Raw genomic sequence first — 8,984 nt, forward strand, 5'->3', positions numbered from 1 at the left:
GGGGATATGGGGATATGTGTATATGTATAGCTGATTCACTTTGTTATAAAGCAGAAACTAACACACCATTGTAAAGCAATTATACTCCAATAAAGATGTTAAAAAAAAAAGGGGGACTGTTCTTGCTTTTCTTACAAAAACTGACTTGCGCACCGGCACGTGCTTCCTCTAAGCTCGCCTGGGGGCTCTTTCTCAGAAAGGTCTGCGGGGTCATCTTTGTCCCCGTGCTGCCCCAGGGCCCGAGGCGCGGCAGCTTGGTGACTCTGCGACTCAGGCACCTCTGAGCAGCCGCCGGTCTCCCACCCCCTTCTTTGCCTTCCATTTCTGGGCCGGGGCCTGTCCAGCCCCCAGGCCCCTCCAACACAAACAGGCCCTCTGCTTTCCACATGCCCACAGCCCGGGCTTCTGAGGAACCGGTGCTTCCCTTCCGGTCCCCTCGCCTCCCTCCCTCCCTCCACCGCCCACCTCTTCTCCTCTCCCCGTTGCAAGGAGCCATCTCCTCCCCGAGTGGGCGGAGGGATCTCGGAAATGTGCCCGGAGCTGGCGGGCCCAGTGCTTTCCACTTGGAGGAAGTGCTGCATTTTTCACCTTTCACCCAGAAAAATAGGATTCTCAGCAAGCTTGTTTTTAGCACAGAGAGCTCCCAAAGGAAAGAGAAGAGCGGGTAGGAGGGGCTCGCAGCCCCTCGCAGAGCTCTGACAGCCGGCCCCCTGCCGCCAAGGCTGCTCTCCCCGGGGAGGGAAGCACCGAGGGGCAGCCTGGGGGGCGGGGCTGGCTGAGGGGGAGAATAAAGGCAGAGACTTCCAGCTCCACATGGAAAGACGATTCATCCTTGAGGAGAGGGGCTTGGACGGAGCATTTACTGCTTGCTTCCCCGTCCCTTCCTGGTCTCTTCTAGGAAAACCCAGTCGCTGCCCTTGCAGGTGTGGGGGGGGGGGCGGGTAAGGTGTGTGCCCTGAGACAGCCAGTCCCTTAGCTGAGAAGGGTGTGTGTTTAGCTTGTCAAAGGCAGGAAAGAAGAGCTCTAGGACTACCATCCAGAAGGAGCCCAGAGGGACAAGGGCTGCCAGCACGGAGTCCAAGATGAGAATCCGAAGTAAGGGATTTGTGCTTTCAGCCCAGTCTGCATCGTTACTTGCCAAGATGGGAAAGGGCGGTCATTCAAGTGCATCAGCACTGGGTATTCTAGCTCGCACTGAACAAACAAGGGAAATATTAGTGGCCCTGCCTCGGCCTCGGGGAGGCCCTGGAGTACGAGGTCGGAAGGCATTTAAGCTGGTGCGTCCTGGTGGAAGTGACAGGCTGTCATTAGGAAGTTCCAGTTTACAGGTGGCTGCATTCAGGCAGCAAAATGACTAATCCAGTTCTACAGCATGGTCTCGCTGCTGAGACAGGCCCTGTGAGTAACTGCACTTCAACCTCATGTTCAAAGAATGTTCACATATTTGATCTCAGCAACAGCCCTCCTTTGATGACAGCCAGAGCACATGGGCAAGGCCAGTTTGACTCACAAAGACGAACGCTGGCCAGAAAGACCGAGTGACTTGCTGCTGGTCCTACAACAGGACACAACCACGGTGCTTCACTGGAACTTTGCTACCCCTTAGCCAACCTTCAGTCAGATGCAGCGGCCCGTGGCTTGTTCGGGGCGCTCTGGGGCTCCCTCCGGTTAGCTGTCATTGGCAGGAGAGTCTTGTGGGTGAGGGGCATTTGGGCAGAGGCCAGTCCCCTAGTGTCTGCCTGCTGGGCTCTCATCACAGCTCCAAGTCTGCTTTCTTCCAAAGCTCTCCCATCGCAGGGACTGTGGGTTGAACAAATCTGAAAGCAGAGACCAGAGCCACTCCATCGGAGAGGGATTCAGGGCCCCCGACGGGCAATGAGGTCTGGGCTTGAAGTCTTTTCCTTCTCTCCTCTGGCTTCTCCTCCACAAATAACCTCCAGCACTCAGGGGAGTTGCTGCAAGCTATTTCCAAGCAGTGGTGTGCTCCCCTGGGCCCCTGCCCAGCCCTGGCCAAGCTGAGGGCAGCAGGAGCAGGGCAGGCAGCAGAAACAAACTCCCTGCCTCTCCTCCTGCCCTTGCTAAGACATCTGTATCCTAGAAAGTGCACGGCTCCCAGGAGCACCCGCCTTTTCCTGGAAAGACGTGCGAGGAACTATGTGTCTCAGCCCTTGGGCTGCGTTTGCTGCCTTTCTTGTTGCCTCTTTTTGTCTCTCTGACTTGATCAAGGTCCAAAAGGTTCACCAAGGCACAGAGATCTTTGAACACGTGGTAAGGCCTCCCCCCATGTCCCAGCTGCCCACCTTCAAGCAAGGGCCCGGCCTGGGGCTCTGGCCGCCTCGGACAGCCTGGTGCTAAGGGGCTGCACCTCCAGCTTAGCTAAAGGAGGACTTGGACGGGAATATCTGTGAGAAGGAAGGCCAGGGAAGCGCAAGGAATCTGCTCATCTACGCTCACTTAGGAAAAAAAACAACTGGCACCAGGCCAGAGGATTAGCTGTGGAAAGGCCTGTTAGGAAACTGGCTGAAGGAAAGTAGAGGCAGAGTAAAGGGACTCTCAGACAAGAGGACTGTGGAGGAGAGAGGGTGAGGGTACAAGGCCTGCTGCACGGTGACTCCCAGCCCTGGTGGCAGGCATTCCTTGCTCTCACAGACCTTAGGGTTCACGGGGCAACTGTGGGCAGGGTGGGTATGAAACGGGGGGCACTGTCCAGTAGAGTGGAAAATGTGCCCACTAGTTGTCCAGGCCACATATTCGCCTCAGAAGTAAGAATAAGCTGTGTGATCTCCTGGTCCAGCGCCTCAGAGGATTTGCCCAGGGTTGGGGCCTGATTCACGGTCACATGACTACCTCTGGCCTGGAAGCCTGAGGTCCTCGGAGTGCGTTCGGAGGCTGTGGGGTTGTTAGGATGGGGTGGGGATGCGAAATGATTTCCTGGATCCTCACAAGCACTGCTGGAGCGGCCCCTCCGTGGATACTCACTCTATGCAAACCAACCTGGACGAGGCACTGGGGAGACATAAAGGCCAGTGAAGTCTCTGTTCCTCAAACCAGCATCGGCCAGGCCTGTGGGGTCCTTGGAGGCTCGGGCCCTCTTCCAAGCCCACTGGGCACCTGCTTCTTCAAAGGCAGCAGGAGACCGTCTTTCTGAGAGGCCTGGTCTCTCTTGTAAGAGCTCTCCTGATTAGGTTAGGCCTGCCCTGTGCGGCCTCCCTTTTCATTAACACAGGGTCCACTGATGAGTAACCTGATCGTGGGAGTGCCTTCCTGTCATAGGCACAGGCCGGGCCGCACTCCAGGGGTGGGATTGTACCAGGGACCATCTTAGAATCTGCCTCCGCCAACCCTCTTCACCTCTGACCCCAGTCTCTCCCACCTCCAGACCGCACTTCCCCAGAGACCTGCTTTGTTTCCTTCAAGTGCACTTTACGTCATGTGCTCTTCCATCCGAAGAATGTGCCACAGTCTGCTACTTCCCCAAACCATGAGTCAAACCAAGACTCCCAGGATAAGAGAACTTCTATTCCCAGAGAGCATGGCAGTCTTTTACAATTTCTCCTTATATCAATAAATATTGCAGTATCCTGTTTCCCCTGGGTCCTGGAACCGTCACCAATGACTAGGGGCCCAGCTTGGAATTCAGTGGAGGAGCCCTGAGCAGCCCCTGTTCCAAGCTCCTGCTGGCCGCCCCATCATCCTAGAGGAAACGGCACGTAAGCAGTAGAACTCTGCGTTAGGTCAAAATCTTCATGAGTCGCTCAGTGGTGAAAAGCACATATGACAGCATAGGAAAGCTGGTCTGGGAGTTCTTGAGCATCACGGGCCAGTGGCACCTAGTGTGAATTCAAGTGTGGCTTCTTAATGCTGAAAAAAATCAGTGCCAAACAGCTTCACCTGAGTTTTAAAGTCATCCATTATTTAATGAAAAGTGTGAACAGTAGAAACGTCCAGAATGCTGAATTTAAAGAATTCATCTGTGCTTTGGAATCTTATATATCCATGAAAGAATAATGCCATAAAATATCCTATCAATATTCAAAGATTTTCAAAATGTTATATATAAGAATCAAGATTGGGCTTCCCTGGTGGCGCAGTGGTTGAGAGTCCGCCTGCCGATGCGGGGGACACGGGTTCGTGCCCCGGTCCGGGAAGATCCCACATGCCGCGGAGCGGCTGGGCCCGTGAGCCATGGCCGCTGAGCCTGCGCGTCTGGAGCCTGTGCTCTGCAATGGGAGAGGCCACAGCAGTGGGAGGCCCGCGTACCGCAAAAAAAAAGAAAGAAAGAAAAAGAAGTTCCAAAGTAGAATATACAATATAATTATATATGTATGCATACAGGTACAAACATATGAAAATATGTGTAAATATATATATACATACACATTCACATAGAAAAATGTCTGAAAGGACAAAAAGTAAAACGCTAAAAATAGCTAACGCTGCATGAGAAGGTTGAGGGATTTTTTTTCTTTTTCCTTTTATCTATTCTCTAGCTTTTCTTCAGGGAGTCTATAGTGCCAATTTATTGTTCTGTCCACTCAGAATATCACCTTCCTTCTTTTGGGGGACTGGTCCTCTTCCAACTCTAACGATGTGGTACTTGTGGAAGTGGCCCTTGAATAGAACTTCTGTTGGGCCACACGACTGGACCAGCGATGGACACGTGACACAGGCCAGGCCAATCAGAGTCCTCCCTGGGAGCCGGGAGGAAGGGCACCCTCTCCTCTCTGAACGTAAGGCTGTAGACTTGGAGGAGCCTGGAACCATGGGTCCAGCTCTTTGGGGACGTCTGGCCTGAGAGCTTCGGTGTAGAGGAGAGCTATGTGTCAGTTCTGGGTGGAGTACGAGACTATAGCCCAGTGCAGCCTGCAGCAAGTACCAGGGCACCTGCCCATCAAGTAAATGCCTGGGAGATGGGGCAAGGACCGTCTCCTAGAGAAGCAGATATGCGATTGGGGAGAGAGAGATGGGGGCAGGAACGAATCGCTTGATGATGCAAATTGTCACTTGGAAGGATGGAGAGAACCCGACAGAGAGGGTGAAATACATTTTAAAGCGGGAGGAGGTGGGGAATGGGCAGTGGGTGGGAGAAGGGCCCTAACCTGTGGTCACTTCCAATAAAGCCCATTTATCCCCTATCTGCTCCTGTCAAAGAGCTAACAGGATGAGGGCAAATCTCCTTTGAGGAGAACAAAGGGTAGCTGCATGCAACAAATACTGGAGCATCTACCATGAACAGCAGGATCTTCTCCCAGATGACCTGGGAAGACTCCTTCCTCTTCCGAGGCATGCCAGCTCCGCGAGGACTGCCCTGTCTTTCCATCCTTGGAGACTCTTCCACAGGCGTGTCACCTCTCTGGAAGATAACATTTCTAATATCTAGGGAAACGTATTAAACTGCTTTTTCTTTCAAGGCGCAATTGTTGAAAGAATATTCATCAAGCACTTGTGATGCGGCGGACACTACGCTAAGCTCTGTGGATGCAGCCGTTCGACTCCTGCTATCAACCGAAGCCTTAGGCGTGTGCTCAGACCGCGGAGAGGTGGGCGCGCTGGGAAGGCAGACGACGGGGCTCCCAGGAGCCTGGAAAGACTTACTGGCAGCGCCGCTTAGACGGGGACCGTAAGTTACCCAAGTGAAGAAAGGTGAAGGCTACAGCATCGGGTCCCATGGGAAGAGATCCCGTGCTTTAATTAGCAGGCCTCCTGCTGGCTAACTCCCCTCTGGGTACCTGAGAGATGTCACTAAACTAAGGCGCATCTGAGCCAGTTTTAAGGCATTTACATCTTTAAGGTGCTGGTCAGAAAGTCCGAGGTGCTCCTGAGGTTTCTCAAGGGATAGAGGAGCATGTAACAACCCGACATCTGTTCTGTCGGGAGTGTTGTGTCCGCTACCTGGCATCCCCGCAACTGCGCAAAGGTAGGTGATCAAGGCCCACAGCTCGGAGCTGAGGTCAATGAGGTGAGAGGTGGAGGAATTTTTCTGGGGTTGCCCAGGTAGTCAGTGGTGGTGAAACTGGCCGGGAGCCAGGGCTGCGCAGCTCACACGAGGCAGCCGCTGCCCGGGGCGTGACACCTGCAGAAGCCACAGAAAAGGAAAGGAGCCACAAAAGGTGACTGAGAAAGTCAGACTCCAGGTACATCTCTGAAGAGGGTGCGTCGTCTGCACTGGTCCTTGGGCAATTTGGGACAGGAAGGGCCACGTGTTAATGCTCTGCTTCTTCAAGGCTTCCCGCCTCTCCATCAACTCGAGGAAAATGTGGGTGGGGTGTGTGTGCAAGGCCTCTAGCGCCAGGAAGAGAACCAGACCCGCCCTGTTTCTGAAGGCTGAGTCCAGAGTGAAGACCCAGCTCTGCGGCCGAGATCAAGTTAGCTGGGGACAGCAGGGGAAAAGGTTTCAATGTCAGCTGAGACTTGAAATTCTTTCTCATCTTGCAAACTTGTGGGGATGGATAATCACGAGCTCCATTGCACGGCAGTTGTACTCATTTTAACATGATTCCCACTTAACAGTTTCTATCAAAATCATCCTTAAAAGCTTTTCTTGTTTCTTTAATCTGAAAGTAATTACTCTGGGATAAAAATCATCTCAGGTTTAATCCCAAATCAGTTTAAGACATCTCTTGTTACTTCAACTTCATTGGTTCTTGCAGACTGAATAAGTACTTTTAATTCAATTCTGTTATTAGTCACTCCAGGGGAAGGGTAATGGATCAAATGTATAGGCCACTGAAAACCAGTTCTTACACAGGCCTTTTGTAATGAACTTGTTTGTACGCTAACATTTTAGTGTGATGTTGAATACCATACATGAAAAACATTACTCATACACCTCTATTTTGCTTTCCCCTAATAACTACATCACTCCTCTCCTTTCGATCCTTTCAAACTTCCTGGGGTTGACGGTGCTATACATTTTGGCTCAAGAACTCACCATCTGGGAAACTAGATATGCACTGAGGTCTCCATAAAGGGCAGACCACATGTATGAGCTCTTAAATAGTAACATGTGTTTCACAGTTAATTTAAAATTGGTCTACAGTTTCTTCATAATACATCAGTTGTTACCCTGGGTGAGCGTAGGCTACATAAGACTGAAGACTTAATTTCTCCCCTTATGAAATTCTATTTAAGATCACTTCATCCTTTAAAATTACTGAGGTTTTGCTGAATCAATGACTATATTTCCAAATTCAAAAACTTGATAATAAAATTTTGATATATTTCTAGAATTTCAAGAAATGTTTAGGTTATCCTCAGAGAAGAACAATTAAAAACCATACTTTAAGGGCCAGTACTTATTTAGTATGTGTTTCATAATGTTGGCTCCCCACTTGCTGATTATTTTATGGTAGCCTGTCTGGTAAATAGAATATAGATTTAAGAAAACTTATGGGAGATTATATCAATGGCATAGCAATATATTAAAATACTAAAAATTTAGTCAGAGCCCTATGTGATTGCTTCATAACCACTATAATTCTTACGATAGAACCAAAAGTATCAACAACAACAAAGCAAGGAGCCGCTTCTCCTAAGTGCCTAGAACAGGAGGAAAAAAAAAAACCCAAAATAATGCCCAAATCTGTCAGTGTAAGTTGTAAGAAAATATATTTATTTTTTCCATGACAATACTATGATAAAATTGTTAAATACATGCATGTTTTAAAAACAAACATAGGTAACATCTTTAGAGTTAACAGCCAAGCATACTAGTTTAACATTTAAGGTGTCTTAGTAATAGGTTACTTATATTCTATGTTCTTGCTATTAACCATGTCTCCCAAAAGATATGGAAACTAAATTCTGAAATTCTACAGCAATATAAAATGTCCAAATTTTTCCTTCTAACAGCAACATAATCTCCAAATTTTCATAAGGTAGAAAACACTTCAGTTGTCGTCTCTGTAAGCGGAGTTGTTTTATTCCATATTAAACTCGGACTTTTGTGAATCAGACTATCACACAAATATACTGCAATCTATAGTTTGCTTCCTGCATATGCATATTTAAATGTTTCCTGATATGATTAAGCACGATTTTAGGTACAGAACATCACAACTGATCATTCAGATTAAAAAAAAGAAGTCTGTAGTGGTAACATTTCAAGAAATGAAAAATGAAACAGTTCTGGATTTGCAGTTTCTCCCTATCTTTCAGCTACATTTGCACACACCTGACCAAACAAAAATTAGTAAACAGTTACTAGTATTTATAAAAAACTGAAAATATTTAACATATAACATCCCCTTTAAAAAAAAAACACTCATTCTATAAACAACCTTATAAAAGACAAAAACTTATATATCTGTTCACAGTATGTGTATTTTGTAAACAGTAATTCACTATAATGCAATTTTGAAAGTAAAAAATGGTAACTTCCTAGCATTATAAGGGCCTCTGACTTGTGTCCAGCTAATGAAAAAGAAAGAAAGGTAACATACTCCTACTAGGAAAACTGAGTGTTCTAAAATGACTTTACCTTTGGACATACCTTAAGGTGGCACCATCTCAAATTTAGGATGTCTCTCTATCCAAGCCTATCTTCTTCAAGCAATTCTCAATTGAAATGTAAGAAAATGCCTTGCTCCTTTTGGAGAAAATAATTGGATAAAACAAATCCCAATCCCAGGGTATCATGTAATACCTATCCTTCCACAACAGTGAATGGAATAGGGTTTCTTTTTGTGTGCTGTATTCATAACGTATTCACATTTTTCTGAAACATTATGTTGGAAGGAAAAAATTAAAATTGAAGGATATATCACAAATAATGGGAAAAAGTATTGAAAATCAAACTGGGGACAGAGTATTTGAAAAAAAAATTATGAAAATCATTATTCAGTACTGTTTTCTACGATCAACTACAAAAATACTAATGTTAAGGTTAAACCTAACAGTTAACTTGTCCATGTTTTTAAATGAAAATTGCATTACCACCTAGAAATCTTCCGATCTTTTATAATATACCACCGGAATGCTGAGGA

The sequence above is a fragment of the Stenella coeruleoalba genome (genome assembly GCF_951394435.1).
Source record: "Stenella coeruleoalba genome assembly, chromosome: 3".
In the NCBI taxonomy this organism is placed as follows: Eukaryota; Metazoa; Chordata; class Mammalia; order Artiodactyla; family Delphinidae; genus Stenella; species Stenella coeruleoalba.